This window comes from Cricetulus griseus, chromosome 3 (assembly GCF_003668045.3).
Source record: "Cricetulus griseus strain 17A/GY chromosome 3, alternate assembly CriGri-PICRH-1.0, whole genome shotgun sequence".
NCBI classification, from domain to species: domain Eukaryota; kingdom Metazoa; phylum Chordata; class Mammalia; order Rodentia; family Cricetidae; genus Cricetulus; species Cricetulus griseus.
The window spans coordinates 224604881-224614726 of NC_048596.1; positions in this window are offsets into that span (position 1 = coordinate 224604881).

Consider the following 9846-nt stretch of genomic DNA (forward strand, 5'->3'; position numbering starts at 1 on the left):
AATTTCTAAAGGGTGAAAAAGTGAACAGATTGATGGTGACAATAACATTCTTAGGCAGACACTGGGAGGATTTAATATGGTGCCTCTGTCCTTGCTATGAATTCTAGGAATTATATGTGGAGACTGCAGAGAATTCTGGAAGTAAAGCTTGTAAGACACTGACCTTCTCAAATAAGGTTTGTTCCTTAGGGTATAATCTTCTATGGAGGTGGAAAACTCTTAATTTTGTTTTTACTCACACTATATCCCATTAATTGACTGAGAGAAGAAGCCCAAAGCAAAATAACCAAACAAACAAAAAAGAAAGTTGAACTATATAAAGATCACCTTTAATGATGCCATAGAAAACACAAAGGCATGTAGTAGTTTGTAGAAATCCACCAGTTATAGTACTATATGAGAGGCCTACCAGTATACTTTTAAAAACTTGTAAGAACTTCTTAATACTAGTACTGTTTTAAGCTTATTTCCCCCCCAAAAAAATTTGAGGTATTAAAATATGCCACCTAATTGCCTGGTTGAAAAATGTTGCCCCAGGTTGAGCAAACAATGAGTTAAAGATTGTCCCATTGGAGCTTCTCATCTGGTTGTTAATTATTCTTTTTTTCCTCTAAAGTATAGGAGACTTGTGCATGAGTTTGTGTGTGTGTGTGTGTGCATACTTATTGAAGATACTTATGTTAGTGGTAGAATGGTACAACTGTTGCCTTTGACAACTGTAGCATCCCTATTTAAAGGGCAAAGATGGAAAGGTTTGTGGATATAAGATATGGATCCTGATCATGTACTTGTAAGCTCTCTTTTGACCTCTAAGCTTATGTAGACAATATTGTGTGGGACTGATCTGCCATATGCTTCACTATTAAAAAAACAAAAACATGACATGCAGATCTACCCTTCCCATTACCCAATTTCAATGTAGTGCCACCATTCAAGAGTCTACAGTTATCTTTGAGCCTTCCTTGTGAATATCAAATGCTCCTTTAATAAACATGTTTTCTAATTGCTTCCCAAATACCCAAAGGCAAAACCCATTCTAAGGAGGTGAAAGCTGAGATAGAGACATGAATGTGAGCAATTTATCCAGAGATGACACGGGGGACAGATAAAGCAGGCCAGAAACAGAATTAGATGGGAAGACCTTTCAAATCATGTTATAGTTCTGACATTTATTGGAGGAATCAGGATTGAGCAGGGAGTTGCAGACAACCAAGCAGACCTTGGGAAGTCTAAGAAAACCCAGGAGGAACTCAAAATTCAGGATCAGGCACATGAGAGTTCTGAGTTGGAAGAGTGGCCAAATCTTCATATTACTGCTGTGCTTAGTCACTGGCTTGGGGCTACTTGGATGAAAACAGTGTCATCTCATATCTGAGTTGAATGTCAAGTTATTTCTTGAATCAAGCTCAATACTAAGAACCTCAGTAGCTGCCAATGTTTTCATTCTTTCTTTCCTTGTTGTTAATTACTTAGTCAGTCTCAAGGTATTTGCTCAGATTCACCATACCTTAAATTGTCTCCAAGAGTATAGATAACTGCACTGTTATCCTAATTGATCCTTCTAACTCTACTAAGTTTTTCTATTACTTCCATCCTCCAAAGCCAAGGATGCTATCACATGCTTTGTTCTATCATTACAATAGAACAAGGCAGGCCCTTTACAACGAGTGATTCTTGGCCTGGCTGGTCCCATGACCCTTGAGCCCCAAATAAACACATGGACACTATATCAATTATAAAATTGTGGCTAGGGCTTCATATTATCAAGCTCTGTCTTAATTATTAACCCATTTCTATTAATCTATGTGTTTCTACATGACCTTATCTTACTGGAGAACACCAGGCTCATCCTATCCTCCAGGGCACCACATGGCAACTCCTCTGGTGGGCTCTCCTGCCTACCTTTCCCAGAATTCTCCTCCTCTCCTAGTTCTGCCTATTTTCCTGCCTTACTGGCCAACAGTGTTTTTATTCATCAATCAATAAAAAAAACATATACACAGAAGGACCTCCCCATCAGCCCTTCTAAATTGTTTATGTGCTGGTTTTCCCATGTTTGCCAACCCCTCTGCCCAAGATGAATCCTTTAACTGCTTTGGACACTATGTTTTGTCTGTTTGTTGCCCACCACCTACCCTCATGCTACAAATAAGCAGAAGGTGGGGCTTTCATCTCTAAGACTGTCCTGAGTACATCACTCAACAGAGCACTTCCATGTATGCCCATTGAATGAATTAGATGATATGGATGAATGGGAAATCTTACTGAGAACTAATCAGCAAGAGAATCTGCCTATTCTATAGCCTAAAATTTGGAATTAAAAAGGAAAATTATGCCATAGTCTCTAAAGCCAATAACTACAAATTTTAAAATGCAGTATTAAATAAGCAAAGTTGCAAAACATGTTTATTGACAGTTAAGGTTAGCAGAACATTTAGGAATTTTTAAATCCTGTACTTAGTCATCCAGGCTTTTGAGAATACTTGATAATTCTTTTAAACCTGTTTATATAACTTCTGTTCAATTTCATTTTGATGACCTAAACTGTAGGCATCATGCCCAAGAGAAAAATCAACAACACTCAACATTCCTAAGTGATGACAATTGTCATAAAATGGAATGAAATTGTATTTGGAAATGTTTTTACAGGCTCCTGGTCATTAAGTATAGAACAACTTTATTGTGCTTTCTTCCTGTGCTGTTTCTTTATATAAAGCTATGGTTATATGTGTTGTCCTCTATAAGACATAAAAATTCTTAAATTCAGTAAAAAGAAAGTAAAAGCATTGTCCTTTTTATCTTTTGTTGCTAATCTTAAGTGTTCTTGCCAATGAAAATGGTCAGTTTCATAGGCAGGTACCTACATAGACACTTCTATTTTCACTTAAATAATGATTTATAAAACATTGCTGGGGGCTTAGAAGAACGTGGGGTAGAAAAGTATAAGAGGAAGTAAAAGAGGGAAGCTTCAACTTAGATACTTGTATAATTCAGAACATTTTTTTATTTTTAAAACAATCTTATTTTACATACCAATCCCAGTTCCCTTTCCCTCAGTCCTCCCACTTGTTGCAATTTAAGAAAAGTGGCACACAAGAGAAAGAAGCCATGGAACAGGATTTAAGCAGAGGGTATTTTTTTTTTTTAATTAGGGAAAGGAATCATAAAAGGGGGAAAGGGAAGAGGGGAAACCAGCCTCTGGAGACATAAGCAGCAGGAGAGAGGAGAAAGAAAAGAGGGGGAGGGGGGAACAGACAGAAAGGGAGACAAAGAGAGAAGGATGAGAGGTCAGCTGTTTCTGTGAGTTTCTCCATCATGATCTTCACACCTTTGGTCATATTATTACTCCTCCCTCTCTACCACTGGGCACCAGGAATTCGGCCCAGTGCTTAGCTGTGGATCTCTGAGTCTGCTTCCACCAGTGACTGGATGAAGGTTCCATGATAACAATTAAGGTAGTCATCAATTTTATTACAGGAAAAGGGCAGTTAAGTACTCTCTCCAATCCACAAGAATGATCCCAGCCGAGAATCAAAACAAAATTCTATTTTTTTTTTTTTTTTTTTTTTTTGCTTTTCGAGACAAGGTTTCTCTGTGGCTTTGGAGGCTGTCCTGGAACTAGCTCTTGTAGACCAGGCAGGCCTTGAACTCACAGAGATCCGCCTGCCTCTGCTTCCGGAGTGCTGGGATTAAAGGCGTGTGCCACCAACGCCCAGCTCAAAACAAAATTCTTAAAGAGAGGACATAAGAATGTTTTTGTCTGGGTAGGAGAAACAAAACTATAAAAGGTAGCTGGGAGTTGGAAGAGGGGTAATTCTGTGGGTAAAGAGCATTTGTTACCCAAGCAGGAGGACTTCAGTTTTAATGCCCAGAGCACAGTTAAGAAGCTGGCCACCTCCACAGAAAGATGTCTGGGGCTTGACGGCTACCTGCCTCTGGACATTCTCTTTTGGCATCTGCTCTTGGGCATAAGTCCATTCACCCACTCACACACACGTGCATATAACACACACACACACACACACACACACACACACACACACACACACACACACACACTAATTAGTTGGGCCAAGTGTTAGAGAAACCACAAGAGAAGATATGTAATTGCGTACTTCTCACCCTTCTATCTATTTGCAAATCTCTATCCAGTGTGTTAGCATTTTTCAAATATATCTCCCTTTCGGAGCCCACCTTTCCTGAAGCTTTGCAAGCAGTATCCTCACTCATTCTTTTCCCTTCTATCCAAATCCTTAAACTCTGCCATATATATTGGCTTTGCAGTCTACCCGATTCTTTTTGGTTTGGTCCTAAATAGCTCTGGCATTTAGTCTCAATTTGAACTTATTGTTCATCAATAAATATTTATGAATGTCCATCAAGCATCTAGATCTGCTAGGGCATGGAGATCAATACGATGTAGTCCTGCCCTCACAAAGTCCCCAACTAGAGAAAAATATGGAGGAACATGCTTTTGAAGCACACACTAAGGTAATGGATATATCTTAAAAGGGCATTTGCTACCAAGAGTGTATTTCAGATCACATTAAATTTCAGAGAGAAATGCTCATCACACATTCAAGCACTTGTAGAGAAAATCGGATTCACACAGGTGTGGATAAAGTTTAACTGTTAAACACAGTTTCAAAGTCCATAATATGCCCCTGTTGGTATAACAGGTCCAAAGAGATTGGGATGTTATTTGTACAAAGAGAATGCATTAAACATCTGCTTTATGTAAACAAATAAGAAAAGCCCTGGTAAACAATAGTCCCCCCCATGTATAACTTAGAAATTAACTTTCACCTTGTTGTTTGATTCTGCTATATCAACCTTGGTACAATGAGATTTTCACCTGGAATAGATTTCAAGCTAATATGCCTATTATGCCACGTCTCATCTAGCCTGTTCTTCTCTTACATATAATACAATAAGACAGGATTATTTTCACCGGAGTGAGGTAATATGCTTATGTTCTGTAATACTCGCTGAGATTACATGAATGTACATGCACGTGTCTTAAGAACTAATTTATTTTTGATATAAAATTGGTGCTATCTCAATGACAGGAGCTGAGCACAGCTGAAATTACAATATGGAAAACAAGAGCTTGAGATCACACATAAGTGGTGAGCTGTTTTAACACAGTAGAGAATTGCTCTAGGTCTTGTGGTCCGAGATCATTACCAGGATTGCCATTTATTCAAGAGATACAGTTATTGATTCAGAGGAGAGGGTAGGAGCTGAAATAGCACATGGTAACTTGGGATGAATGGTAAGCTGCTGTATCATCCATCACTAACTCTGAATAACAACCTCAAAATTTGAGCATTTTGGTACTGTGGGAGAGTGTACAACTATTTGAAATGAGGTATTTAACCACTCTTTTTATAGACGAAAGTGTGGAGTACTTAAAAAATCTTCTGCCATTAGCAGGACTAGATATCTGAAGACAATTAGCATATATAGGGGTTCTAGACTCACAACAAATAGGTAAGATAAGTTAGCCCTTTGTGCTCTCAAAGATTACACATTTAGTTCCTTGTTTAATTACCAGTGGCTTTGGGCTTCCTTAGCTTGGTGATGGGTTCTTTGCAACACAGAGCAAAGCAGAAGCTTTCTTGGAAGTCTAATCTCTATTTTTGTGGTCATCTCATAAACTGATGGGTCCTGATGTTCACAAGAACTCCCTTGACTGTCTGCAAGCCCTGTAGTGATCACAAGTTGGTACCCAGTTTCTTTAACTAAGAATCAACTCTTCTGAGATTATCAGAGTCTCTACTGCAGTGGCTCTCAACCTTCCTAATGCTGCAATGCTTTAATACAGTTCCTCATGTTGCGGTGACCATCAAACATCAAATTATTTTCATTGCTACTTCCTAACTGTGATTTTGCTACTGTTATGAATCATAATGTAAATGTCTGATATGCAGGATATCTGACCCCTGCAAAAGAGTCATTTGACCCCCCAAAGGTGTTGCAACCCACAGGTTGAGAACCACTGGTCTAAAGGATTACATTGTCATCATGTCAGATAATAATGGGACTTCTATGTGTCATAATTATTTTCATCATGGTTTCTTTTAAAGTTGGCCTAGAGGACTCTGTTAAGAGTAGCCGTAAACCAATAACGGCCATGCTTTATGTGAGTCCTGGTTAGTTTTTTTTTTTTTTCTTTTTCCTACCTAGATAAGATGCAAGGAGTTGAGAGAACCAAACTGCACAAAACTGAAGTATTACATACAGATCTCAGAGATGGTAGGGGTGCCACCAGGATTTTGTTTGGAAGAGCAGGAGCTCAGAGGATCACTGGAACACAGGAGAGATAGGAAGGTGGGGTCATTATTATTACTGAGATGAGGTGGGTTTTTTTGTTTGTTTGTTTGTTTGTTTGTTTTGCTTAGCTTTTCCACAGTACTGAGCATTGACGAGTTTAAAGGAAGTGCTTGTGAAGGGGGCCTTGTTCATACTGCTCCAGTGTTTGCAATTAAGTTTTATTATTGTCCGCAGCTATGGAACTTTGCAGTAGTTTGGTTCAGTGAATTGAGGAACAAGTGGACTAACTGAGAAACAACTACACGGGGAGGGAACATTCAGCAGGCCTAAGGTGACCAGACATGACTGGGGTTCAAGTAGTTTACACCACCAGACCTAAAATAGATTCTGTAGCAGCAACCAGAGCACTCTGGTCTAGGACATTATCTTTGTTTTTTGGGGGATGAGCTGACCACCAATATTATTGATACACCAAGTAGGCTTAAAGGACTCAGACCAAGAACTATTTGTGCTTAAAGATATAAACAAACCAAAGTAAAGACTTGATGGACTTCCTTATTTGTAGAAGTCTAAGGGCTGTATTCATGATTTAGATGTGACTGGGGAAAATACTAACAGATATATCTTTGTTATAAAATAAATAAGGATTAGAAAGAATAAAAGAGGACTGTGGACATTTTTAGTGGTCATACAGGCACAGGATGGCCATCTTGCTTTCAAAAAATACAAGTAGTTTAACTTTTAGGTTTCAGTTGTGTAAGGTATTTAAATACAAAATGCCCCACCATCCACAAGTACCTATAAATATCTATGACTAATATAGCATTGACCCAGTCACATGATAGAGAATAAAATTTCTGGGTGGTGGTCATATTAAGTTTCAGGAAGTTTTGCTAACCTATTGCTAAACATAGTCATTAAATTAAATTATATAACCACATTTAATTAAACTACATCAAACACAAAGAAAAGTATCCTGAAATTGTTTCCTGGTTATTGTACTTTACTATCACATATGCTCTTGAGGTCATTTTTTACCTAGTGCATTTATTTCAGTATTGGAAATACAATGTCCTGGTGTTATTTGCACATCTTGTTCCTAACTCTGATCAAGTAATGGCATTTTTATTAGCTTGAAATTCATGATGGATGTGTTTATATTATGAATGTTGGTATACACCACAAATCATGATTTTTGTTGCTGCTGCTGTTATTGTAGGGGACCAGGTTGATGAGCATTTATCAGTAGAGTTTGTTCTCCAGTACAAGTCTCAGAGATGGGGAAGTAGGTTAGGTTACTATTGCAGTTTAAGTGTCCAATGTCCTCACAGGTTCCTATATTTGAACAGTTGAGCTCTAGCAGGTGGTACTGTTCAGGGACACTGTTGAATCTTGGAGAAATGTGGCCTTACTAGCAGAACAGGGCCTTGAAGATTACACTGATTTCTGGTTCTGACCCCAGATCATTGCTTTCCAGTTGGGCTTGACTTCATTAGAAAAGGAGAGGATATACTGAGTAATGAGAATTGATGATGCCAAGTAAGGAGTAGAGACTGTGAGCTTTGGAGCTACATTGCTGGGATGGGAATCCTCTTCTTTCCTGACACCTGTTAGTTAGGTAACCTTACTATCTCTCCCAAATTTCCCAAAGTTTCATTTTCTTATTTGCAAAGTAAGGATGATGCTAATTACTTTGTGGATATACTAATGTCTGTAACTTTTTAAACAAATGACCACTGATATTGTAGCTCTCAACAAAACAATATTGTCTCACCATTCTTGATGCACAAAATCCATGCCCAAGTGATAAAAGGGGGTACTTCCTCCAGACACTAGGTCAGATTCTGGTCCATGCCTTCTTCTAGCTTCTGGTGCTTGTTGATATGCCTTAGCTTTTAGCTATATAACTCCAGTTTCTGCCATCACTTACGTGGTTATTGTTGGCTATATCTGTGTGACCTTTTAAAAGGAACCTGGAATTGGTTCAGAAAGCATCCAAGATAATCACACCTCAAGATCCTTTATTGAAATACTTGAGAAGTTTATTTTTATTCCAAATAAAGTAACAATGCTCTATTCTGGGTTTAGAGCATGTATGATGTATTTCTTTTGGGATCAACATGCAACCTATATCAATAGGGATCAATGAATGAACAGGCATGAAATAACTACCACAGGGCCTTCTATAGACTAGACGACTATTAAATTCCCATTTTCCCTCCTACTTCATCTCTATTGTTCTTTCTTCCCCATTTTCTACCTTTCTTTTCTTCATTTTTCCCTGTTTGAGACTCTATAATCATAGTTTCCGAATCTGTTCTTGACATTCAGTTTAGTTTCCACTGGGATCTTTCATTGTCTTCCAATCAATTCTGATGCTGAAGTCTCACACAGAATTCTTCTCCTGGACTCACAGGAGCACCTGTGCTCATTCTCCAGCCTGTCTCTGATAGCTTGATGAAAATCACAGCTTCCCATCTCTTTCCTTACCATCTACTGTTCAGTACCTACACACTACTCCTGATGCTTAGTCACCTGGACTGAACTTCTGGATGACACCATCCCTGTTCATGGTTTAAATAACTACACATTTTGCACTCTGCATATTGTATTTTATCTTTGTCAGGGTCCAGCTTCCTACTTGCCTGCTTTGTCAGACACTGGCTATAAGCACAATCTCAGACAGACATCTGTGCTCAGTAATGGATATGGTTTTCCTTATGACTTCTCCTTGGTCACTTTCTATGATGTGTCCTAGTGGATGGGCTTGAGAGACCCTGCATCCTTGTCTCTTCTTAATATTTATGGATACAATTCTGAGTGACTCTGGTCAGTCTTGAGATACATTAAACTGTCTAGCTAGGCTAATTTGCCAACAGGTATGCATCTTGAATGAATACTTCCCAAGCATTTGGGAGCCGATAGTGCTATATGAAGAACAAGAACAAAATGGTTCATAACTGAGACCATGTGAATATCCAGGAAGTCATGGAGTTGCTGGTTATTAAATGGCAGGAATGCAGATTTAAAAGAAGATAAACTCAACAGCCCACAGAAACAAAAATCAAAAACACTCTTCCCACACAAATTTAAGAGCAGTCCTCTTATTTTCGAAGACTAGGGGCATACATTATTGTGCTTCCTTAACTCTGGTTTCTAGTCCCACCAATGTATAACCTACATAATATTCAAAAATCAGAAAAGAACTTGTCATAGTTACTGTTTTACAAAGTCACTAATTCTTGATTTTCTCTTTCAGTACCTCACTACAGAGGAATTGTGCCTTCTAGAGAGGTTGTCTAGTTACTTTATCTGACATTCATTTTTCTTAAAAGAAAAAATAAAGAAGACAACTTGAGATCAGATTTCTCAAGGGATTGCTTCCCACTATACAGAAATAACTACTTTTAAACAGAAAGTAAGTACATTATCTGGTGACGAGAATACATTAAAGAGGATTGTAGTAACAAGAAAAAAAAGTATGGTAGTCTTGGCTCAATATAGCTCCAGCACCATATTTTCAGGTTTGGTCATATTTTACCCCTTAGAATGTTTCAGATATTGATTTTC